This window comes from Mesocricetus auratus, unplaced genomic scaffold (assembly GCF_017639785.1).
Source record: "Mesocricetus auratus isolate SY011 unplaced genomic scaffold, BCM_Maur_2.0 Super-Scaffold_100691, whole genome shotgun sequence".
Taxonomy (NCBI): domain Eukaryota; kingdom Metazoa; phylum Chordata; class Mammalia; order Rodentia; family Cricetidae; genus Mesocricetus; species Mesocricetus auratus.
Window position 1 is genome coordinate 20,970,906 of NW_024429267.1, and position 26,791 is coordinate 20,997,696.

The following is a 26,791-nucleotide window of genomic DNA, read 5'->3' on the forward strand; positions in this document are numbered from 1 at the left end:
ATTTTGTCCATTAACATTTAGTAAGATTTAAAGAAAGTATTTTATCTTCTATCCTATCTTGGTGAGTCTCAAGTTTTATATGTAGCTTATCTTTTATCATAACTAAGGAAAACTTTGATTATAACTGTCTTCAACTATCAACTATCAAAGACCTCAGAAGGATAATATATAAACACTAGAATTGACAGAGACATCTTGCTACCTGGACAGTCACCCAAAGTTCCACTGTGACGTTTGGGCATCCATCTTCAGCCCATAGACCACAATGTGTCTGGAAGACTTCTCAGCAAAGCAGGAAATTTCAAACTGTCCATCTGCATTGGCAGTCTGTCAGTCATTTTGTGTGTCCTGCAGAAAGTCTGGCAGACTCCTCCATGAAGCAGGAACCCTATATTGTAACTATAGGTCTTACTTGATAACTGTTGATGTTATATATAATTTGACTATGTTAAAGTTAAAACCTTTCTTTTTATTTAGACAAAAAAAGAGAAGATGATGGGAGATGTCATTCTGTAAATCTGTCTCTCTTATTTGTTGTTGAATAAAGCACTTTTGGCTAATAGGGAAGCAAGATAGGTGGGACTAAGAGTCAAGGAGGATTCTAGGAAAGAGAGGCAGAATCAGATACAATGTAGGCGACCAGAGGAGTAAGAGTTCTGGACCATTTCCTCCGGTAAGAGAAATACTTAGATTAACAATTATGGGTTAAATACTTAAGTCAGAGCTAGCCAGTAAGAAACCAAGCAAATGGCCAACAGCTTCATAATTAAAAAAAAACTTACCAATATTTTTGGTTGTGAGCCTAGCCTTTAATGGCTGAGCCATCTCTTGAATTCCAGACTGAAGCCTCAGAGGCCAACAGGGGACTAATCCAGACTCCATGAATGTAGTCTCAGTGCGGAGGCCACAGAAATCACTGGGGGCTTGGGTATTAGATCAGTGTTTCTCGTGGTTTATGAATGACCTTTGGGAGCCCATTCCAAATAGAGGGATGCTCTCTCAGCCTGGCCACATGGAGAAGGGCCAAGGTCCTGCCCTGTATGAAATGACAGACTTTGGAGATCCCCCCAAGGAGGGACTCACCCTCCCTGAAGAATGATGTGGGGATTGGGTGGGGGGCTGAGGAGCGGCTGGTGTAGGGACAAGGGAGGAGGGGTGGGAGAGGGAGCTTGGATTTACATGTGAAGCATTCATATTTCTAATTTAAATAAAAATTTTAAAAACTTAAAAAAATTATCAATAGCTTGATGAAGAATAGGACTTGACGATTGCATTAGAGATTCATAAAAAGGAGTAATTAAAAAGTGACTGCTCCCAATCTTCTATGATGTTTATGCTCTGTGTTCAAAGAAATCACTAAGATAGAATGAACTTAAAGAATTTCTCAAAATATGTCTCTAATTGTATTCAAAATTTCTCAACAAGAAAATCTTACCTGGTGCTGGAACTCTAGCCAAATACCCAGGGCTAGTGAATTTTTGTCCTTATAGGAAAACCTACAACCACCATTTTAACACAGAGTTCTCAGTTATCAAGGAAACTTTCCTTTGCAACAGATGAAGACCATTACATGAAACCACAACCAATCAAAATGCAGAATTCTAGACACAGTGCCAAAGGATGCATCTAAAATACACACCAAGGTTCAGAAATCATTACACAAGAGAAAGCAGGAAGTTTCTAAGAGACAGTGGATCTGGGAATTTGCTATTAGAATATATCTCTTAATAGTGTCAGAAGCTACACCCATAAAGTCTCACTAATATCACTACCTAATCACGAACAGAATAAAGATAACAAAGGAGACAGGCTAAGTATAGGGGGAGGGGTGAGGAAGCCCATGATGCCTGAATACTACACAAAGAAATACAGGCAATTAAGGAATACTGAGAGCAAGAGAAATAACTCAGATAACAAGCATACAAGTAACATTACATATGGTTTAATGTATTATACATTTAAGAATATATATGTGTGCACTCAGACAAATAGGAATATAAGAACAATTAACGATAAAGGAAACCACTATTTTAAAGAGAAAAGGTAAGTTATATGGAAGGATTTGGAGGGAAGAAAGGAAAAAGGGAGATGATGTACTTTTATTATAATATCAAAAATTGAAGAAATAGTAAAAATAATTTCTCAAAATTGATCATTGAACACTGACATCATAAAAATCAAACATTTTTGTTATGAAAGACAGGATAGAGTTGCCATCATAAAGAATCATTTAGCTTAATTCAAAACTTTAATGCATTTTTATGATTTATGATTTGCTTATTTTTTTACATATACATTTTACATGCATGTATATGTCTATGTGTGTGCATTAGGTCTGAAGAAGGATTGGCTTCCCCAGAGCTGAAGTTACAGGCAGTTTTGAGCTGCCCAGAATGGGTGAAAGGAACTTAACTTAGGTCTTTTGCAAGAGCAGTAAAGGCTCCTAAATGCTTGCACATCTCTATAGACTAATAATGTGTTATTTTTCCATTTCCAAGTGTCTCCCTATATGCTTTGCTCCATAGTAAGACTCCATAAAACGTGTACTTTATTATTGGTGACTATTTAAGGCCATGGCTAAATAGATCCTTTCTTACCTTGCTGGGAGCTGTACCAGCAGCAATAATATATTCTAGTCTGCAAAGAAAAAGAATCAAGAAACATTTGGGTACTTATTATTCGTATCATTTACTACTGAAAATGCCAGAACGTTAAATTGGCTTGGCATTTAAAAAATGGCTAGAAACGAATACTTTCTGAATTACTTTTTCCTCGTATCCTTGGCTTCTTTTTCTATGTAATAGATAAATTTTGCATGAGGATTTTCAATCTTATACTAACATGCAGACAAATAGCCAACTAGAATTGATTCAAACAGAATTGCACTCATCTGCTCACATTCCATTTTGTGAAGAGGGGATCATGGGTAAATAACATAGATTTTTTATTAAATCCTTTGATGAGCCAGTGTGAATGTATGGTAGGAATGAAAAGTCATATAATATGAAGAAAGTGACATGTCTGTATAACTACTAACTTTATTAAAATATGTAAAGGGCCTACAAATATTTGGCTGTGAAACTTGTGTTCTTTATGGCTTTGAAAACTATAAATGAAATCCTATTGACAAAGTTATGTATGTCTGATACTGACAGACCTAAGGAATACATGTAGATTTCCATTTCTTTGGTATTTTAATAACTCAAGGAAACATTATTTCTTATTTGTTTTTACTCAATTGTGAGAGACCTAAATAATAACACTCTATAATATATTGCATACTATTTTCTTTTGATTCCATCTAAATGGTTTTAACTTATTATATCTTTTAATTTTTAGAAAAGAATTAAATCTCTACATTCTGATCTCAACACATATTGACTTTGTTAATATTGATTTATGCTACCAAGCCACTCCTGTTTTTTAATGTCAGTTATGAAACTCTGGAGTCCATTGTTTCTTATGGTTCAGTAGCATCAGAACTACTTGGGTACAGAGTCAATTTAACCAGTCTCTGAAAGTTTTATTGAATGAGTGATGGGAAGGGATGTGGCTCTGATAAACCCCCATGTGTTCAGAGTGTTTACACCATCACAGGACATTACTGTTGTCATCATTGTACACGTGAAACATTGTGGAAACTGAGAGGATAAACTGTATGACCTAAGGTAGCACAGTGATTTTTTTAAGTTAAAACAAGTATCCTGAAGGCAACTGTATTTATTTTAAATTTAGCTAAAATTAATTAAAATTTAATCAAAGTTCTTGATTAGAAAGAGACTGATATGCATCTAGTTTTGAAGTTTTCCAAAAGCTTCTTTTAAAGTTTATTATCTCCACATGTGAACATATTCTTGCCACGATGCATGTGTGGCCAGAGAATAGCTTTTGGGAGCCAGTTCTGTCCTTACACTGTAGGTTCTAGGACTTTAACTCAGGTCCTTAGGCTTATCTAACAAAGCCTTTTAACCTAAGGAGCTGTCTTGCTGGCCCTAGCCTCTCACCATTAGATGTGACCCTAGTATGTCTTTGTCTTTTACTCTTTTTACGGTCTATTCTAGTGATATGGCACTTCATTTCTATATCTCAATTCAATGTAACAAATATTTGCTGTTTACAAAGAGCAATGTAGAACCCTAAAACATATATTTATTTTTGTCTTCTTTTTTATATTTTAACAGAAACACTTTTCCTTGTTCTATTTTGCCTTAATTTATAATGCAAAACCAATGAGAGAATTATGTCATCAAATTTGGTATTAAAAATAAATGACTAATCATATTTCATATTCAATAATTTTATATTTCAGACTGACTCAATAAATTAATTAGCTATTTAGGCTATATAAAGCCTTAATATGTTGAGCTATGAATTTTTGATATAGCAATTTTTCTGTTCAATTATAATATGCTTCTGGCAATAATTTTTGGAGGTGTAGGGAGCAGTTATATCTACTTTGCTTTACTATTGTCCTATTCTAATTTTAGAAATAATAACACAGGTCATAACTTCTAATATAAGATTTTTTCCCTCATGGAAATAAACAACTTCTACTAAATACCTTTGCCAGGGAAAGTATGGATAAATAATCACACAGAATCTACAAATAGGAATGATTCTATCTACTTCCTCTCTAACGACTGTATACTGTGCTGAATGCGTGTTTACATACCCCTGACAGCTTTACTGGGACTACAGTCACTCTGTTGAGAGCTGTAAGTAGCAAGAGGACATGTCTGACTGATATTCAGTGGCAATGAATATCTTTCCCATTTGCCAAACGTGTTGTTATAAGCTTATGGGAATATGCTCATTTAATGTTCATATCAGTCCTACTGCATTTTTCATCTTCCATCTATGAACCTTAAGACTGGGAGACACTAGTTTATTTTCCCAAGATGACTTGGTCAGCTAGTATTTGAAGGGAATTCACTGGATTCTAAAATATGCAGTTATAAACTCAGAGTTGAGTTAACTGTTGAGTGTAGGCTGCAGGACCTTCATATATCTTAAATAATGCATGCATGGAAATGAATAGTTAATCCGGTAGAAGACAACATTCACATTCTGAACACATCTGGACAGGGATTAATAAAATCAACAAAGGTAAAAAGTTGTCCTTAACATTGTTAGTATTCTACCACCTTTTTCAATCTCCACCTCTCTTTCTTGTAATTCATCACCAAAAGATCTACTGGCTTTCTTAACTTTATTTGAGGAATAAATTTTCATAATCTAAATATTTTAAATAGATATTACATGTTTTAAAAGGAAAAAACCATCAGCTTGGAGCAATACATTCTACGATTTAGTATTTCCACAGATTTGATTAGAAAAGTAGTTTCCCGAATATTCTTAGTCATTTATTTCCAAGATACCAGCATAAAATATTTCAATTTATGGTTTCCTGTTAGTTCTTTCCTTTGCAGAGGTGCTGAAATAAAATTGGGTGATAAGGAATAGAGAGGCCTGGCTGGTACCCATGTCACTCAGAACTGTAAAGATCATTACGGATATGAGAGGCTTCATTCGCTAGTACAAGGAGACATTGCAGTTCTACAAAGTTGTAAAAAGAACAGTTTATAAATGAAGCTTTAGTGCATGGAGTGTGTTTCCATAGTGTTGCTGCATCTGTTCCATTAATAAGCCCTATCAAGACACACAAAACAAACAAAAGAGAGGGATTCAGGGCAGGACAGATTTGAAGGCAGAAGCAAGAAAAAGATGAAGACAATATGCTGCTGATGAGTTTGCCATCAAGGCAAACACTCACCTCCAGCTGTGATTTTAACATTTGTTTATCTGGAACAAGCATCAGTGTAAAAAGCAGTTCTCAAGAGAGCAGCATTTCCAAAAGCTGATCAAATGGTGAAATCATGGAGGACAAAGAGATTTCGTTATTTGAAGATATAGTACCAGACATTCCATTCCAACTTTTGAAATGAATTATTATTCATGAAAAAAGCTACTGATTTTTTGGCCTAAAGAGAATAACTTGAAAGGATAGATAAAAACTGGAATTTTAAAACACTGTAATTTCTAATGAGCATACAAGGTTCCAAATCACTCCACAGTAAATAATTAGGGGCAATAACTAACATCAGGGAGTTGTAGGTCTCAGACATGATACTACAGGTTAAGAAGATGAAGACTCAGACATGATCCTCCAACAGCATGGCTCAAACTATTTCTCTCTCTCAAAAAATGAAATTTGAAATTGCTGAAGATACATCTTTAGCATGCACTCGAGTGTACTAGGTCTCATTAGGGTTGGAGGCAGAACCCGGCATGTTCTCTTCAAAGGCCTGCTCATCTTCAGTTTTTAACAATTCCTCTTTCCCAGAGTGACTAACATTCTGTCTGCAAGTGAATCTGGTATTGACTCTATGTTATCTAGGCTACCCAGCATTGACAATTGTTAAAGCACAAGCAGCACTGTAATGCTTCTTAACTCACTTGTGTTCTTCCCACAACTCTCATTCCTTCCTTCCTTCCTTCCTTCCTTCCTTCCTTCCTTCCTTCCTTCCTTCCTTCCTTCCGTCTGTCAATTTGTCTGGTCCTTCCATCCTTTCTTCCTTCATATGGGTCACTGTATTAGTTACTTGTGTGACTGCTGTGACAAAATACCTCATAAAAGCAATGCTGGGATGAAAGGGTTTTGGCTCGCAGTTTGACAGTACAGTGCCATGGAAGGGAAGTAAGTCCTGGAGGCAGAAGTAGAAGGTAGCTGGCCACACTGTAATCATGATGAGAAAGCAAAGAATGAAGAATGCGACTGCCCCATTTGCTTTGTCCTTTTAATTCAGTCCCTGACCTTGTCCAATGGAATAAATAATGCTGCTTCCCACTGAGGCTATAGCCTTATCTAGATAACCCTTCGGTGGTCGGTCATACACAGAGGCTTGCCTTCCTGATGGCTGATAATCCATATTAACAAATCACAGCCTTGAAGAAACTCATACAGTTTTTTCCAAAGGCCTATCATGTGTAACTTTTATATTGTAATATCCAGAGCAACTAAGGTAGCCTGGGGTTTTGCCAATGATGTATCAATATAAGTAAAAATTAGTAGCAACCTAGACTCGTTTAACTCCCAGGCAACACAATCAGCATTATACAGTTAATTTTCTCCTTATATGTACATATATGTCATTTAAAAACAAAAATAATGGTGAATGTAGGGGTCTTAAAGGAAGATTAATTTACATTAGAAAGTTGACCCTTCCCCCACCCAGGCAGAGCCAGAAGCACACTGCGAGGCTTTCTTGTGATTCTGCTTAGGCCTTTGCCCAGTGCAGCCCCTCATATTAAAAATAAAAAATAAATAAGCAAATAAACAGATGCTATTTGGTGATATTTTAGAAGTAATAAAACAATAATTGTAATACAAAAGTTTGAAAAGTTGAAAACCAGTGAAGTGGTTGGGAGTAGGATTAGAATTTCCTAGCAAAGAGAAAGTCCATGGACATCTTGCCCAAGTCTTTTACAGACTTTACAGAAAAGTAATGTTTCACAGAGTGACAATACACTAGAGGACAGAATCTAGATTAAATCCCAGGCACTCAGAAACCAAATCCACTCCCTTTCCCTGGATACCGCTTCTTTTGGTGGGAGCAGAAATGGCCTATTTTTCCAGCTCTCTGTTAGCAATGAGACCAACAGATGTTTATAGCTTTATGTAATGTAAATGCAAAAGAAAATGTCTGTACCACTGTGATCAAATGAACAACTCTACATAATGTCATTTGGAAGAACTCACACAAATGAATTCTGGCTAATGTGAATGCAGAAGAAAACGGTTTGGGAGTGCAGTTAGTTTTCAGTTTGTCATTTCATAACATTGTATTTCACTTATCCCTGAAGATGGATAAAAGTAGAGCCTGAAGATATCCTGACCACCTCAACATTTTCGAGGAAGAGACAGGAGAAATGTGATTGTAATTTTAAAAACTTCAAAATAAAGATGTGTTTAAATGAGAATTAGATCTTCTGTGTTAAATCAAAGTCATGTAGTATCAGTGTGAGTTGCAGTCGGAGTAGGGTTTTGTTTCCCTTGGAGAAATTCAAATCAAGCCCAGAAACCCTCAGAGAGAGCAGTTTTTGACACAGGCTGAAACATTAACTTAGCTTCTTTAAATGTCCAAATAACCTCTGAGATTTAATAATAGAGAGTAAACAAAGTCATATCTTTTTTTTCCATTTTCTTTTATTTTTGTGTGTGGTGTTTAGGATTGAACTCCAGTCTTCCTGCAAGATAATATAAGGAAATATGTTTAATTGATAAAGTTGTAATGTTTACCTGAGATATGGCTTACAGAGCCCTGAAAAAGAGTGTGGTGTTTTCATATACCAACTTTGCCACTAAACTCTTTCGCTGGGGTATGTTTTCTAATAGTTTTTCTGATTATCATATAATGAATTCCATTATGGTATTTTAATATATTCTCTGATTTTTTTTATTTTTTCCATTCCCCTCTATTCCTTTGCTCCTTCTTGTTAATTCTCCCCCCCCAATAATTTGCCTTTTTTCTTCATGTCACATGAATTCTACTACTCTCATTCTCCCCTTTAGATTACTTCTTTCCTGGTACATCAGCCCCTTATTGCTTGTCCAAAGCAGAGTAGTCAGCCCAAAAACTATATACATATGAACAACAAAATCAGAATCAGCAGGTTGTATTTATATATTTGCACACATATACATGACTTTATTTGTATACATAAATGTTATATGTTATTTATTATATATGTTAAATGTTCATGTAGTAATATTCAAGAAAAAGGTGCTATCAACTTGAGATTGGGGGAAAGCATTGGAGGGTTTAGAGAGAGGGTACCTGGGAAGGCCTGGAGGAGGGAAAGTGATGTAATTCTATTTCAGTTTAAAAATACTTCTTCTGTGGGGGGCATGCCTTTAATCCCAGCACTTGGGAGACAGAGGCAGGTGGATCTCTGTGAGTTCCAGACCAGCCTGGTCTACAAGAGCTAGTTCCAGGACAGCCTCCAAATCCACAGAGGAAACCCTGTCTTGAAAAATCAAATATATATATATATTTCTTCCGGTCTCATGGCCCCCTTTCATGTTATGATCTAACCCACGCACACATGCACACACACAAATCCAGAGTTCTACCCCCAAAAATCAAAATACAAGACAAAACCTTCAAGTTGAAGCATCTTAACATCTTATTGAAGTTCCTATGAAAAGAAACATTTAATGAGCATAGGACTTGAAACAACTGGAATCCACAGAGACACCCAAGACCAAGTTCCCAGCACAAAGATTTATTTGCCCCAGAGGGACAAAGGACAGGAATAAGAGACAAAGACTGTAAGTACAGGATGAGAGAAAAGAGAAAAGGAACAAGGATGAGGGGTAAAGGATATTTGCCCTGGAGGGCACTTTGATAGTGGGAACTTGGAGGAAAAAATTGCCAAATACGAGAATAGATCTTGGTGGCTTGCTTTAGGAGTACAATCTAATGGTTGAGCAAAGTAGAGAGAGTAGGGGAGAAGAGTGAAAGGCAAAACCTGTTAAAGATGGAGATATGTTTGCCATACTCAGGCCTGCTAAGGGCTTGTCCAGATGAAGCATGCATGAAAGTCATTAGATGGAAACCTAGCCAAGAGATTGATAAACGGAAATGAAGAATTGTCGAGTTATCTGTTTAAGTACAATCATTAAGACAATTCTAAGGTAATGCAATCCTGAACAGGAATCTTGGAAAGCTGTGTTAGTGGTCAGTAACTAGAGAATGCTTAGCTCTTCCTGGATGTGCTACAGTGCATGTGTCTAGTGTATGGACCTTGAGAAAAGAGAATAAGATTAATATTATAACCTCACTATCAGCAAGCTGAATGTCCTTAGATGGCTACATTTTGAGTCAGTTTCCTCATTACAAAATGAAGATTAAAGACAATATTTGTCTCATAAAATTTTATCAGGAATACTGCATCAAGCAGTCCATGATTGCAGGACATAGAAAGTGTGTTTAGTATTTGCTTTTTAAAACCTTTACTGGCTAGTTTTATACCAACTTAACATAAGCTGGGGTCACTTGAGAAGAGGAACCACAATTGTGAAAATGCTTCCAGAAACTGAGCAGTAGGGAAGCCTGTAGAACATTTTCTTACTAAGTGATTGATGATGTGGGTGGGGTCATCCCTGGGCTGGTGGTTCTGGGTTTTATAAGTGATGGGGAAAGTCCTATATATATATGTCAATAAAGCACTGTTGGGCCAATAGGGAACTAAGATAGGTGGGGCTAGGAGTCCAGAAGGACTCTGGGAAGGAGAAACACAGGAGAGTCAAGATGTAACGCCATGGGGTAGGAAGCCCGGAACTATTCTCCGGTAAGAGAAATACTTAGATTAACAATTATGGGGTAATTACTTAAGTCAGAGCTAGCCAGTAAGAAACAAGCAAGGCCAACAGCATCTTGTGTGTTATTTGGGGACTACAACGCGGCAGAGCCCAGGTGACTGGCGGGTGATATACCAAAGCGGCTAACAAGGAAAAAGCTTCTCTTTACATGTATAAGAAAGCCAACTGAGCAAGCCATTAGGGCAAATCAATAAGCAGCACTCTTGATGGCCTCTGCATCAGCTCCGACCTCCAGGTTCCTGCCCTGTTTGGGTTCCTGTCTTACTTCTTTCGATGATGAACTGTGGTACAGAAGTATAAGCAAAATAAATTAGTTTCTCTTCAAGTCTCTTTCAGTCACAGGGCTTCATCACAGCAAAGGAAGCCCTAAGATATTGATGATGCTTGCTGGTAAAAAATGACACTAGACTGCAAAATCATTGAGAATAATAACTTTCTTACCATATTTAGTATTTATATAAAAGTTTCTTGAACTATTGAATTAAACAGAGTCACCAATTCCTTTGTGAGCCTCTGCTTTGTGAAAGATAAGCTTTGTTACTGTTTTCATAATTGCTTATTGTGACACACTACAAACTGTTTGATTTTTATTTTGCTTTCTTTGTTTCCAGTGCTATAAATTGAGCCCTTGATCTCAAACATATTAGCCAACTGCACTCTGCTCTATAATTCAGTCACTGAATTCCCAGCCTACAGGTTTTTTCCCTTTTACAAAAACTGTAATCCCAGCACTCGGGAGGCAGAAGCAGGCTGATATCTGTGAGTTGTAGACCAGTCTGGTCTACCGAGCAAGTTCCAGGACAGGCTCCAAAACAATACAGAGAAACTGTGTCTTGAAAAACCAAAACCAAACCAAAACAAAACAAAAGGAAAAAACCCATAAAGCTTTGCAACATCCTTAGAGAACAATCCACATTTCCCTTGATATTTTATCAGTTATTCTGTTGTTTGTGGTTAAGCTAGCCATCTTATAGTTAATTTGCTCATTGACTACATACTTTTAGTTATTTCTGTGTGTATATATGTTCACACTTGTGCCACATCACATGTATGGAGGCAGAGTACAACTCTGAACCAATCCTGAACTCCGGTTGTGAGGCAGCTCAGAGGGAAACAACTTTACTGGTTGAGCCATCACATTGGCCCCTTGATTGCGATTTTGTACTCAGTTTACACACACACTTACATTTGGTTTAAATAACTAATAAGGTAGTAGTCTCATCACCTAAGGCTATCCCCTTCTGTAAAACTATCTTCATTTGATTTTATTTGGATACTAGAAATTTATACAAAGATTCTGAGAAACAGGATATGGAGGTCCTTGGTAGGCAGACCAAAAGGAAGTGGGGCTACTCATCATTAATAAGATGACAACTTTCCAGCTCATTCATCACATTCTTTTTTTTTTTTTTTTTTTTTTTTTTTTTGGTTTTTCGAGACAAGGTTTCTCTGTGGCTTTGGAGGCTGTCCTGGAACTCACTCTGTAGATCAGGCTGGCCTCGAACTCCCGAGTGCTGGAATTAAAGGCGTGTGCCACCAACACCCGGCTTCATTCATCACATTCTTGACAAAGTCCTGGCAGGCTTTTTCTCCTGCCAGCAACATTCCCGCTTGACCTGTTCAGGGTGGTCATATACATTCAAGGCTGCCCCTGAGCATACTATAAGTTTTGGTCCAATGACCGTCCCCTTCTTTTCCTAAGATGACCAGTAGGAAATGAGAGGAGGAGGAACCATCTCAGGCTACCCAGCTTTATGGGGGAAAATGAGATTCTGGTTCCCAAGTCCACTTCCCAGTTTATGGCATGTCTTTCTCTGTGTGTTTGCTCTTTCTGTGTGTATGCCTACATGTTTTTCACTTTTGATAAACTTTGTCATTTCACTTTTATCAATCATCTATCTATCATCTATCTATCTGTCATCTATTATGTATCTATCGATCGATTGATCAAATCCTTTAGAAAAGTGGGTTAATCACAGCCTCATTATCAGACTGTTACATTAAAACAGGAGTCTCTAAAAAATGCTTAGAATTAAATGGTAAAACATGACTGGGGAACCCATTACTTTATTCAATAAGCATGTATTGATTGACCATTTTGTATTTCATTAGTAACGAGTGAGTCAAAAACTTGCATAATTTTCTTGAATTGTTTTTCAGCTATGTAGTTCTAAAATATCTCTAACCACTGCATCTGAAGATGTTCAGAGAAAACTGCTGAGGTTATCGAAGTTAGTTAGTGAGTCTCTAAATTTAGATGTCAAAGAGGAAGATTCTGTTGAAACCAAGTCTGAACTTTTCTGCAGAATTTCAGTGACTGTGCTGTTTTTGGTAATTGTTACCCATTTGTTTTAGTTATTAGACTGAGTGCTCTGTCTTGCATAGGGCTGTAATCAGGCCTCACCCAGTGTCTGTCACATACCAGTTCAATTTGCTCAACAAATGCATGAGTGTAATTGAAATAGAGTGGCATATATTCAGCAACACAAGGCAGCTTTTCCATACAGCTCCTACTTGACTCTCGATTATCTCTGAAATGAACTTAGATGATTAGATTTTCCATTTCTCAAAGAAGAGCAGCAAATACAGTAAAACATTAATTTATTGTTCATTAACTGGAGTTCAAGATAATTCAATTTTAGTTTACATGAAAATGACTGTTGCAAGATTAATGAAAAACCATATTAAACAAATTACATTATATTCAAAATTATTGACTTTCTTAAATGAGCACATTATAGAAAAACGAAGCTTAACATCTCCAAGACATTTACAGCTGACTGGATGTAACTGTATGTCTTAATTGGGTCATCTATGTAGGAGAATGAGTTGGGCAGACCCTTAGTTATAATATTTGGTAATTTAAACTATACAGTTGTCGAAACTTCTACCTATTAGCAATGAAGCTCTTTGTTACTAACGACTACAGAAATGCCTTGAGGATGCTTAGAGTCTATTTTGCATTGTAATATACGAGGGGTTTCAGTATTTGAGGCAAAAGTAAATTAAAAATTCGCATTAAAATACCATGACAGGTGGACAAATGAGAAACATAGCTGTAGAATAATTACATTCACCTGCAGGAAGCAAAGTTTTCAAAACATCTTTTGGAAACAAGCAAACAAACAAAACCAGACAATCCATTTTCCTGACTGTGCTCATGTAGAACAGGAGTCAGCAGAACATAAGCTTTCCAGAGATTTTTAACTCAAGGCTCAAGTCTTTTAGGCTAGCAGGCCCCGTGGGGCTCTCTTTAGAAACCAGCAAGGGCATCTGCCTCTCTTAGCTTGAGGAAGTAGACAATTGTGGAACCTCGCAGCAGGCGCCAGGATGCAGGAAACTCCTGCCTGTTCCCGCCAAACCCTTTGCGAGCCTCAGCTGAGCCCACCCGAGCTCGCCCGAGCTGGCCCGAGCCCTTCCGAGGTGGTTAGCGCAGGGGCTTCTGGGACTTGTGGTCTCGGCCCGCCTCCCTGTTGATTGACAGGGGAAGAAAGGAGCGGGGCGGAGTGGCTCTGGGCTCTGGCGCCTACCTGCGGGCAGCCGTCGCATCCGCTTGCATGGCTCGGAGCACTGGTCCCGCGCTTCCCCCGCCGCCTGAGGGCGTCCTTCCTGCTCAGGAGCCCTAGATTTGTGAAGCGCCAGCCTGCCCTGTTCTCTCAGGCCTCTGGTCCCCTCAGGAAACGCATGCTCTCTTGGTGCTGTGGCTTGGGGTTCTGTATCGCGCCCTTGTAGGAGGTAGGTCTCGTCATCCACGGGGTTAGGTCTTTCTTCTTTTATTTTTCATTTTTGTTTTTTTTTTTTTTTTTTTAGGACAGAGTTTCTCTCTAACAATCTTGGCTGTTCTGGAACTCATGGTGTAGACCAGGCAAGCCTCGAACTCAAAGAGATCCATCCCCTCTGCCCAGCAGGTCTTTAACTGATTAAGTAGATTGCATTTGCAACTTCAGAAACTTTGGCAGGCAAAGCGTGTGCTCTGTGGTGTGTGTGTTTTACACCTTTGAGTGTGTGCAAGCTTGACTTGACCCTCAGTAATGTTTCTGAGGCTTCCTGGAGAAGAGGACATTTTTGTTGATTGGATCTTTGATTTGGGAATTGGCTAGCCGGGAGAACTACAGGAAGTGATAAGGATGTTCACGGTGGGGCAGTTGGGGTCTCATGTCTCAAAGATCTGACTAGCATGTGGATAAGACCCACCTGTTGGAGAAAAACCAGGTTATGGAGGGTTAGGTACCCTATCTGAGGAACTGGGCCAGGATTGGAGTCCACATTACCCAAGAAGGAACTAGTGAGGGTTTGGTGAGTTTGGAATGTCCAAAGAAGCATAAAATAAGTAATTTGTATTGAGTTAGGTAAAGCCTTGAATAGCTTTATAGTCTGCAGTTATATATTTAGGATTTGAATTCTATCAGGAACTGTAGACAACAAATTGATACTTTGATAGTCACAAAATACACATATTGTGAGAAGAATTCGGAGTCTTTATCAACTGAATTTTTCCAAATATTTTGGATTTTTGAGGCCAGGCCTCACTCTGTAGGCCAGCCTGACACCCCTTTGTCAAATCTCAGGACAATCCAGATGCCTCAGACTCTCAAATGCTGGGATTATAGTGTGAGCCACCAAGTCTAAACATATCAGGCCATTTTCAATTGCAATGTTTGTATCAATTTCTTCACATACATCCTGATATTTTGTTGTATATTATTTTTTTCTTACTTAAAATTATGAGATTTTCAGTGTATCTGGTGACTACAGTGATGAGATTCATGAGTTACCATCCATTTTTTACTTTGTTTTGTTACAGCTTTTGGAAGAGGTTTAGATCGAACACAATGTTTTCGTATAAGCATGTGTCAGCCAGATGATTTTCAGGCTTGTCAGTGGATCACAGAAATGACCTATTTAGATGTAAAATATGAGAATGAAGACCAGGAGCACAAATCTGTGACTTTGAGTATTTTTTAAAATTTTTTTGAGTGACAATGGGCATATCAATATTTGAAATCAGATACTTAAAATCAGTAACATGGGGTCATTATTAAAATTTGCATAATATTAATGTATACGATGGTTTGGTATCAAAGGAAATTTGAAGCTTAGTGTATTTTAGCTTTCATAGGATATATGTATGGCATGTATTTGTTAATTTCTGCTGTATGAAGACACTTGAAGCCAAAAGTCAGAGGTCAATTTAATAGGCAGCTAAATTAACTCAAAGCATTTCAAGTATTAGTGAGGTTATCATACTTAATGACTGTATTGTGGAGAATGATTAGGAGGAGTTGAGAGTTAGAATGCTGAAGGGTTAACAAAGTAAAATACGTTAATTAGTTGAAGAAGTGGTGGGAAAGTTTTTAGATACTGGGATATGATCAGGGAGGTATCACTAACAAATCCAGAGGCAAGTTTCTATATTTAAAAAATAATAATTGTAAATATTTTTGTAACTTAATTGCCTTAAAATGATCATGTCCAGATGTATCAGTTTTTCCAGCAAAGGACATGACTCTCATCACTGTGTACATGTAACACATTTTCCTTATCACTTCCTCGGTTGTGAAGGCTTCATTGGTCCCATAGTTGGTTAGTGTGAACCGAACTTCAGTATCGCCCATGCGCATGCATTTTTGTGATAGCTTGATGTAAGCCAGTTGAATAAATACCCAGGAATGATATAACTAGGACATATAGAAGATTTCTATTTAGTTTCTGGAGAAACTTCCACTTTGACTTCCATAGTGGCTGGAGTAGTTCACATTCTACCAACAGTGTATAAACCTCCTTTTGTCCATAACAGCACTTTCTGGGTTTTTTTTTTTGTGATTATCATTCTATAGTAGATAGAAATAGAGTTTCACCATAGTTTTTAAAAATCTTTTAGAACTTGTTTGAGATTGCAATATAATTCCATTATTTCCCCACTTTATAGAATTTCCTCTCTTCATCATCCCCCATATATACCCTTCACTTTGTTTTTATTCAAATGTATGGCCTCCTTTAATTGTTGTTATATATACATATGTATATGTGTATGTATATAATTCAACTTGCTCAGATTGTATAATGTTTTGATTTGTATTTCTTGGATGGCTAGTAAGGGCATGTTTGTAGACTATTTGCATTTCATCTTTTGAGAATTGTCTATTTTTTCATTAGCCTATTTATTGATTGAGTTGTTTGATTTCTTGTTTAACTTTTTGTATTCTTTATATATATTCTTGATATTAATCCTTTCTGTAGGCTTGCTTTACTCTATTAACTGTACTCTTCTATGCTAAACATTAATTTCATTATGTCCTAATTATATGTTGTTGACCTTATTTCGTGAATGACTTCAGTTCTTTTAAATACTTGCCTATGTACATATCTTCAGGTACCTTTGATAATTTTTCCTCTTACACTTTCAGAGTTTCACGTGTGATGGTATTTTTTTCCTTTGTTACTGGTGAGAGAAACCTGATGATCATGATGTTTGAAAAGCAGAAGCCATAATAGATGGGGAAAAGCCCATGAGGTCTCAACTGTAGATAAAGAAGTATAGACAACTATGGAGTGGGAAAGGTGATCTTCCCCAGGGAAGAGTACACCAATTGGTTGTCCAGGGCCAAATGGCTAGCTCTGAAAACATACATAAAAATAACATCACATGGACTGAACTAGTTACATATTTAGGAATATATATGTATGTACATTGGTGCATACCATAACAATTAGTGGAAAAAAGGGTCCCTAAATTTGAAGGAAAGTGGGGAGGGGTATATGTGAGGGATTGGAGGGATGAAAGGGAAGGCAGAAATGTTGTTTTTGAGTTTATCATTAGTTTTTGTTTTTTGTGTTAGGAATGGAGCCAGATTCCTTGAGCTCATTAGGCAAGTGCTCTATCACTAAATTATACCCTCTGCTGGGTCATATCCAAAGAACTGGAGTCCACAGGCAGAGGATGAGATGGAAAGAACTAAAGAGGGAAAATGGTTAGTGGAGAAGACATAAGGATTTGCTATGCAATTGCTGCAAAGTTTTGGAACATTGCTTATGTTATATAAAGACAGAAAGATACTGGCTGTTAGTTTTGAGGCACATATCACTAAATAATTACATTTTCTTATGTTCCAGCTTAGTGACTATGGATCTAGCTTTTTTTTGTCTGTTCAGTTGGTGTATTAATCACCTATAGTCTTCAGTAACTATCCTCTATTAGTTATGCTCTAGTCACTACAGAGGGATTTACATATCAAACAACTAATTAGACAAAATGATCCAGGAGCAGTTCTGATACTTGATAGGAAATAAGGTAGTTTAGGACCACCTTCATGAGAGGGAAGTAACATGTCCTGTGAGTATCAAGGAAAATGATTTCAAGCATGGAGTAAACTTAGATCCTTGTTAATGTGGTCAGCTATACCTCTCCCATGTGACATGTCTTCACTTACCATCAACTTCTTCCTGGGTCTTACCTCAGTATCCCCTCTTGGGCATTTGCAATGTATTTTCCCATTGGGCTGGTAGGATGGGTTGGGAAGACTTTAAATAACCAACACTTTGTGAAGCTCTTCCTCAAATCTAGTATTGTTGCTTCATGGTGATGGAATGCGAACTCAGCTGCCATTTAATTTTATTCATGGTACAGTTATTCCCATTAGGGGAAATGAAAGGTTTGGGGAATGATCAGCGATGATCTACCACAGCCACCACAGACTAAGTCTTTTAACATCCTTTGGGGAGAGCACAGCAAGTGCAGTGCCTGTCACTTCTTATTAGGAAGTTTTGGCAACAACTAGTGAAAGAATCTCTTTTTTTCCCTTTCCTGTTTTAAATTTTAATGCTTTTTGAGTCAAGTGATGGGGGAATAAGCACCCATCTTGCAAAGAAGCTAAGTTACTGTTGATACTATGATTTGGCATTAGAGCACTGAGTGTTTGCTAAATGCTTTTACAATCAGTTACATTGTTCAATTTAAAAGATAGCCTCAAGTCACCTCTGACAAATTTGGTTTGGTGTGATTCAGAATCTTTTCTTAATAAGGATCTTCTCTTAAAAGAGGCTCTTCCATGTTGTAGAAGATGGTGAATATTGAGACAAAGTTATCGTCACTTGAAGGGAGTAAAGCCTTTAGTAGATAATATTATCCATGTGATTCTTTTTTGTTACCTGTTTTAGCAATGGAAGTATAAATGAAAGTAAAATGACACCAGCAGAAATATGATCTTGTAGGTTGCCAGCGCTCTTCATGATATGGTTTTAACTAGGGCTTCTAGGTGTGTGTGTGTGTTGCAGCATATTAACATATGTCTTTTAATATAAATATACCATTTTTAAAGCCAGAGTCAATATTTAAAGCTTTGTAGGCTTACATATTACAGCTTCTCAGCTCTGATGGTCTAATGCGACAGCAGTTATATATAACCAAATGATTATGAAAATTTTATTTTTAATTTTGGTTTTATGTTTTATAGAGACAGGGATGCTCTCTTCTGCAATGTGGGCCATGTTTTGCCCACCTTTCATTAACAGCACCTCAGATTTCCTAGTGAATACTGAGTATTGCAGATCAGAATGATTGACAGCTGAATGCTACATAAAGGCAGAGGAGGACTAGTTTTATTGTCTGTCATCTCTTCATTTCTAGCACAGTGTTTGATAAGTAAGAGATAATTAAACTTATTTGTTGAACAAAGTATTTACTAGCATTTTTATCTGGTAGAAGATTACCTTGGGTAGGCTATGATATTCTACATTTGATTTCCAGGTTATGTGACAAGTCTCTAAAATACTACCATTTGGGGCAGAACAGATGTTGCCTTTGAATACTTAGTTCAGAGAGCAAATTCAGAGAAGATGAGTGAAAGAAAACATTAGATTTGTGAATTTCTCCCAGTAAAACTGAAAATTGTGTCCTTTGGAAGTCTACTCAGAGAATGCTTTTCAGTCCCTCTTCCTGTCTTGGGTTTTCCTAGTCCACCCTCTGTTCTGTGTGGCTTTGCCAGCATCTATGATGCATCTCTTCCTCGTCTCTTCAGATGTTGTACCCATTCTTTCCTCTGCTCCTCCCCACAGCCCAGAGCTCCCATCAGAGGTCCTCTTCTTTCTCAACTCTCTCTTGCATTTCTCCTAACTCATCTAACTCTCATGTCTTAGGCTTTGGTAAATGGAAGGATGCCTCTGTCATACTGTTGTGATTACCAGCTCATGGATCATTGTGTAACATCTTAGTTGTACCCACATTTAGAAACAGCCTCTAATAATTCTACTTTATTCAGACTGGGGTATCATTAGCTTGTCTAGTGGCCCTTGGTTTTCATAGTAGGCTTAACGTTTTCCAGAGATATATACCATATGTCAAAGTGTGACATTTTGATCAGTCAGTGACTGGTTTTCGTTTATTCATTTGTATGTGTGTGTGTGTGTGTGTGTGTGTGTGTGTGTGTGTGTGTTTGTCTGTCCACAAGAGCCATGGTGCATGTGTGGTGGTCAGAAGATAACCTGTAGGAGTCAGTTCTCTCCTTCTGCCATGTGGGTTCTGTGGATCGAACTCAGACCATGGTGGCAAGTGCCCTTATCTCTACCAGCCTACCCAGCCATCTGCATTGATCTTTTACTGGATATCAGGGTCAAAATGGTCATGGAAGGTGACTCACTTAACCCCGTGGTCGGAGGTTAGGATGTCTACCACAATTCTGTCATACCCTGCTGTATTTGACCATTCTTCAGTAGGGAACTCAACTGTCTTTATGTTATCACACATGTTTAGATATGCCTGATTGATGGGATATTTGTAGCCTCCTTCCAGGAGGATCTTTGTCGTCTTCATTGGGGCTTCATGGAGCAAGTATTGTTTATACCTCACTCTGTTCTTGACAGTAGATTTTCAGGTTTCTTTGCCACCTTTGAAATTAGGGTGCCTAGACAGAATCTGTGTGCAAATATGTTCTCTGATCCTCTGATCATGCTGGATTGAGTCTTGGTGGGAAGTATAACTTCACCTGGAAGATGGAGATCAAAAGGAGCAGCATCTTCTCCCCTGTTTCCATAGATGCACTAAATTGTTCTCTTCACTCCTTACCTGGCCTTATGCAAGCCCCACGCATGATGTGCAGAGTTGTGTTTGATGATCACTTAAATTTTTCTCTTCTATCATAGACTTAGCTATAATTAAAAACCTTCAATCAATACAAACTTCATTTTCATTTAAAATCTATATAGTAAACATCACCACATGTCTATTTTTAGTATCTAGTTCTGTTTGTTTATTTAGTTTTACTTTTTTATTTTTTATTTCATTGTACGTTTCAACCACAGTTCTCCCTTCCAACTCTCCTCCTACCCTCCTCGCCTCCTCCCACTTTCTCTCCTTCCCCCAGCCAACTCCCAGTCCACTCCTAAGGGTTAGGGCTCCCATAAGGGAGTCAACAAAGTCTGGTACAGTAGGTTGGGGCAGGGCCCCACTCCTCTCCCATGCATTGAGACTGAGCATGGCATCTCTCCATAGGGAACAGGCTCCAACAAGCTAGCCTGTGTACCGGGTTAATATTGTGGTCCTACTGCTGCTGAGCATGGCATCCCACACTAAGGAATGGGCTCCAGCAAGCTAGCTCTTCTTCTAGGATTATATTCTGGGTCTACTGCCACTGTTTATATTTTTAGAGGTGAATTTTTTTCTGGACCTTAATTCTCTTCTATGCTCATAATTATATCCCTTAAATCTTCGGACTTTAACAAAATGTGTAGAAATGTATCATCTTTTTGGTTGAACATCAAACTAACTTTAAGGAAATGCTTAGAAATGAGTTCTTTACTGAATCATTAAATTTAGATATCTTTTATACCGAAAGTTCAATTTAACTTTTAGCAGGCTTCTCAGATAATTGTCAGCTTCTCTAATTCTTCTTTCTGATTTATTCAGTGAATGCATTCCCTACTTCATTTTTGATTAGATTGTATTGACAATGGCAGAGCTCTAGAAAATAACCCCCCCTGTATTAACACATGTTTTAGTGTAGTTGGAATACATATGACAATAAAAAGTCTATTAGAAAAACTAATTTTGATGATTGGTGAGAGAGATGTAGCATTCTTAATCTTTAGTATGTTAGAACATATATTCCAAAGGCTGCTTCTTTTCCTATATCTTCCTTTTATTTACATGAATATCTATTATGACAAGATGAAAAACCAAACAAAACCTTCTTATTATTTCCCCCAGTGCTGATAATTTATAGCTCCTCAGAACAACAGGAAAGATAAACTTACATTTCCTTCTTCACTAGTTGTATACCTGACCAGAAGTTTATTTTTGTGTTTGTCTGTAATCTGTTTATTTTCTTATTCTTCCAATTCTATGGTCTTCCTCTCAGATTAAAAGCCCAGAGAGGAGGGACTTCTGAATCTCCAGTGTCTGATACAACCAATCATTAATTCTTAATGCTTACTGATAACATTTTAATATTCTACTCTTAGATAACAGCCTGCAGAACATATAATCTAGTTCTCAAAATGTTACAGCTTCCTAAAACTGTATTTTCCTGATAGCTATAGCCTAAACAATCCATTATTATGTAAGTTTTGTCATTTAAAATATTCATGACTTTCATCCATTAGTCTGATGATTAATCATAACTATTGCAACTCTGTAACAACGGATTTAAATATTTCTGATAAAGTTTTCATCAAGATACATTTTCTAAGGCAAATATGCTAGTTTAAATGCTATGTCAATATTAAAGGGCACAATCTAGTTGCAGACAGCATGTGGAGAACTGGTCCTGACTGTGCATTTCATAATATGTCACTGTTAAAAGGAGGTTAAGTAAGTAGAGAAAAAGCAGGTTTCCTAGCCTGCCCTAAAAAAGTTGGCCATATTTGCTGCATGCAATCAGGTAAGGAACTGATTGAAATGGCATGGCTGGGAAATGAGGTCCTCAGTTATTAATGTAGCTGCCTCTTGTTTTACCAGTCACTGATAAAAAACAAACCTAAACAAAACTCTAAGGTTAAGTAAAGAATTGAGGAAGTCAAAAGCTCAAGTTGTGTGGGCAGATATTTTGTCAGCATTATTTCGAATCCTTGTTACTTTCTGATACTCTCAGTGTGCATTTCTGACTGGCGCCTGTCACTTCATTGACGAAGTCACATTAGAGTATCACTGCATTTGTCCTGTTCAGTCTGGTGGCAGCCTTCCAGGCCTGCCCTTCTATGTGCACACTTTTGTTGTTTGGGCCTGGTTTCCTTCTAGATGTCTTTATTTACTAGTGTCAACATCTGTCCCATTTTTTCTTAGCAAGAAGAACACACTTCTTCAAATACCACGCAAGTTTATTTCACTTACCCACTCTGAAAACTCAGCTATCTTCTAGCTACCTAGTCTAGGTCATTCAGATTTTGCCACCTGACATCCAAGGTCCTGTTTCCCTAATCTTATTTTCCCTTTATTCCCTAAACTATTACTGAGAACTGACCTACAGCTTAATATCTTCTTGGATGGGAGTGAGAGACAGTTGAAGAGCAGTGACTGATCATATTCATCATTAAATTGTAGGTTTGGCACTGCATGCCACTAGAGAGGATTGTTCCAAGTCAGAGAATCAGCAGGGGAGGCAGGCATGATGAAAAGGAGCTGTGTTGCTGGGAGAGATGGGTGTGGAGACTGCGGTGGCAGAACTTGATTGCTCTATTCAGATCCTGGGAGTAAAACTTTATGTTGTCAAGCATGGACTTGGGAATAATCAGAGTACAGAGCATTTAGAAGGAATTGCTGAGAGTTGATCATTAGATAATCACATTTTCAATATTGCTCGTGGCTGTGCAGTCTGGGCTACACTTCGACTTCTGTCATTAGTTGACAGACTAGATCTCTGATGTCAGCTTGCAGGAGTTTATGATATATGCAGCGTGGTTTTGGTGTTACACTTTTTTATACCCGAAAGACACTCAAATAGTTATTATTATTATTATTATTATTTTTTTTTGGTTTTTACGAGACAGGGTTTCTCTGTATTGTTTTGGAGGCTATTGGTCCAGCCCGGCCTCGAACTCACAGAGATCCGCCTGCCTCTGCTTCCCGAGTGCTGGGAGTAAAGGCGTGCGCCACCACCGCCCGGCTTCAAATAGTTATTTGTAACACAGATGCTAATTTACAGTGTTTACTTGGCAGGGAATATAGAAGCTTGTGCCCTCAAATTGTGTCTTTATTTACAAGTATGTGATTTTGGGCGGGTTACTCTGTGCTTTTACATCACAAGGTTGTTACAAGAGTCAGACATGATGACAGGCAATTAATACAAATACTTTACATCATAAAAACACCATCATTCATAATAGCCTTTATTTTCCTTCCCTTCCTTTACTTTATGTTTTTTTCTTTTTGTGGTGATGAGGATTGAACACAGAACTTTATACATGCTCAGAAAATACTGTACCACTGAGCTACAGGCACCCCAGCCCCAAGCTTTTCCTTCTTGTTGTTGTTTTTTTTTTTTGCATGAGGTGCACTCCCCACTTCAGAAAGAACCATCAAGTGTTAAAATGATATATCCGTGTTTTTTTCTAAAGGTCAAATTTCTTCTTGTTATTTAAGTCTACTCCTAAATGTTTCTTCTATGAATAACACATCATTTTATCCAGAGTGACATAAAGGTGATGGGAAATTAAAATTGTTACCTACATGCTATGATCTTGAAAGATTGCCAGACTTTCTACATTTCTTTCTCCTCTGTTTTCTGTTATTAAAAAGACATGCATAAAATACATGCCCCTGGCTTTTGCTTATTGAGATTTGAAGGCTAGAGGGATAAGTTAGAGGTAAGGTCACATATACTGCTCTTCCCTATGATCTGAGCCCTGTTCCTAGGACCCCAAAGACATGTGGTGTGTGCTCACCCAGACATACACATATGCTCATAAATAAAAAGAAAAATCAAAGAATTTGTAAGTAACCATTGGCTTTCTTAGTTGAATTCTGCATTTATTTTTTAAGCAAATGATGCTTATTTTTCTTATGCAGATGGAGGGTATTTGTTAAGTGGCTGCTTTTAGTTCCTTTTTAGGATTGTGAGAAGGACTTTCTTCTATACATCTCTCCTAGTCTCTGGTGGGTTTCTGGCAATCTTTAGTGTTCTTTGTGAACAGAATTCTCCCTGTGTTTTCATACTGAATTTCCCCTCCAGTATCCAAAAATGTCTGTGTGTTCAAGTTTACTATTGTTTTTTTTATCATTTTTTATTTTAATTTTAAATAGCTTGTTTTACACGTCAATCCCAGTTCTCACTCCCTCCCCTCCCCCCTCACCCTCCCACCCTATTGCCAAATCCTTCCACATAGGGGATATCTAGAGTCTGTCATTTTACTCTGGGTAGGGTCCAGGCACTCCCCTAAGAGTCCAGGCTGAGAGAGCATCCCTCTTTGTGCTATAGGCACACGAAGACTGTTTGTATACCAGGGATAGACACTGATCCACAGCTCAGGGCCCCATAGGTTGCCCAGGCCTTCTCGCTGACACTCACATTTGGGGGTTCCAGATCAGTCCCATGCTGGCCTCCCCACTGTCGGTCTGGGGTCCAAGAGCTCTCCCCTGTTCAGATCAGCTGTCTCTGCTGGTTTTGCCAGCCCATTCTTTGCCAATTTGCTCATCACTCCTCTCTCTCTGTCACTGGGTTCCATGGGTTCAGTTCAGTGATTAATTGTGTGTTTGCCTCTGCTTCCATCAGTCACAGGATGAAGGCTCCCGGATAGTTATAGACATCAAGTTCATTATCAGGAATGGGCATTCGAGGTGGTCTCTCCACTATTGCTTAGCTTGCCAATTGGTGTTATCCCTTTAGATCACTCGAGGTCACTCTGGTGCCTGATCTGTATTCGATCCTATGATTCCCTCTTCCCCCTATTTTACCCCCACCCCCTCAACTTCCTGTTCCCCCATGACCAACTCTCTTCCTCTTCATCCCCTCTCTTCTTCCCAGGTCCCACTCCCCCCCACCCCTCGCCGTGTTCCCCATCCATTCAGAGGATCTTGTCTCAATCCTCTTCTCTTGGGTACTCTGCATATATGCATATCTTTTAGGTTCTTTCCTGTTTCCCAGACTCTCTATCAGTGGAAATGCAGACTGGCACTATCCTGATCCATGTCTAAAATCCATATATGAGTGAGTACATACCATGTTTGTCTTTTTGCGACTGGGTTACCTCACTCAGGATGGTTTCTTCCAGTGCTATCCATTTCCCTGCGAATTTCAAGATTCCATTGTTTTTTTTTCTGCTGAGTAATATTCCATTGTGTAAATGTACCACATTTCTCTATCCACTCTTCAGTTGAGGGGCATCTAGGTTGCTTCCAGGTTCTGGCTATTACAAATAATGCTGCTATGAACATAGTGGAGCAGATGCCCTTGTTGTATGAACTTGCCTCATTTGGATATATGCCTAAGAGTGGAATTGCTGGGTCTAGTGGTAGATTTTTGGGACACCAGACCTTGAGCAGAAACCCACTTCCCCTTTGGCCTGGGAGCAGGCATCTGTGTAATGTTTACTGAAAACAATTCAATGCTAAAGCTCTTGATAGGGCTCAGATAAAGGCTTGCTCACTGAAATACCATGCCTTTCACACCCCCTACGGCTAGATGCCTCTTCCTGTCCCCCATGTGGTGTCTCCCTGATTCTGGGGCCGGAGATTAAACCACTAGCCAGGAGGGTGAGAAGTGAAAAGAATGGTATGTAGATGAATGGCAGAAGTCCTTAAAAAGGAAAGCTCCTTTTTCTTAGAGAGACTTCTCCTGAGACTTCTCTCTCCTAAGCGGACTTGGAATCTCCTCCTAAGCTGACTTGGGAAGCATAAAGTTTTCTTAAAGCAACCGACCTGTCTCTGTGTCATCTATCCCGACCACCTCGCTACATTCTCGGATGCAGGCCGCACAGCAGGTGCGACAGATTAATTCCCATTTTCCTGAGGAATCTCCATACTGATTTCCAAAGAGGCTGTTATGAGTCCCACCAGCAGTGGAGGAGTGTTCCTCTCTCTCCACATCCTCTCCAGCATAAATTGTCTTCGGTGTTTTTGATTTTAGCCATTCTGACAGGCGTAAGATGGTATCTCAGAGTTGTTTTGATTTGCATTTCCCTGATGGCTAAGGATGTTGAGCACTTTCTTAAGTGTCTCTTGGCCATTTTAGCCTCCTCTACTGAGAATTCTCTATTTAGCTCTGTACCCCACCTTTTAATTGGATCCTTTGGTGTTTTGGAGACTTGTTTCTTGAGTTCTTTGTAAATTTTGGAGATTAGCCCTCTGTCAGATATAGGGTTAGTGAATATCTTTTCCCATTCTGTGGCCTGCCTTTTTGTCTTTTTGACTGTGTCCTTTGCCTTACAGAAGCTTTTAATTTCAGAAGGTCCCATTTGTTAATTGTCGATCTCAGTGCCTGT

The 26,791-nt window shown here is 38.3% G+C and overlaps 1 protein-coding gene across 2 annotated transcripts in view; it reads left to right on the top strand.

Moving 5' to 3' along the window:
* Window positions 1-26,791, top strand: part of Mei4 (meiotic double-stranded break formation protein 4) — a 382,963-nt gene that overhangs the window by 209,167 nt on the left and 147,005 nt on the right. The window contains exon 1 of one of the 2 annotated variants that reach the window (XM_005073696.4): window positions 13,897-14,119. The exons of the other annotated variant lie outside the window; for it this stretch is intronic. The gene's annotated coding sequence lies outside the window, so the exon portion shown is untranslated. Of the gene's footprint in view, window positions 1-13,896; window positions 14,120-26,791 lie in introns of those variants that run through there. 2 annotated transcript variants of the gene reach the window in all.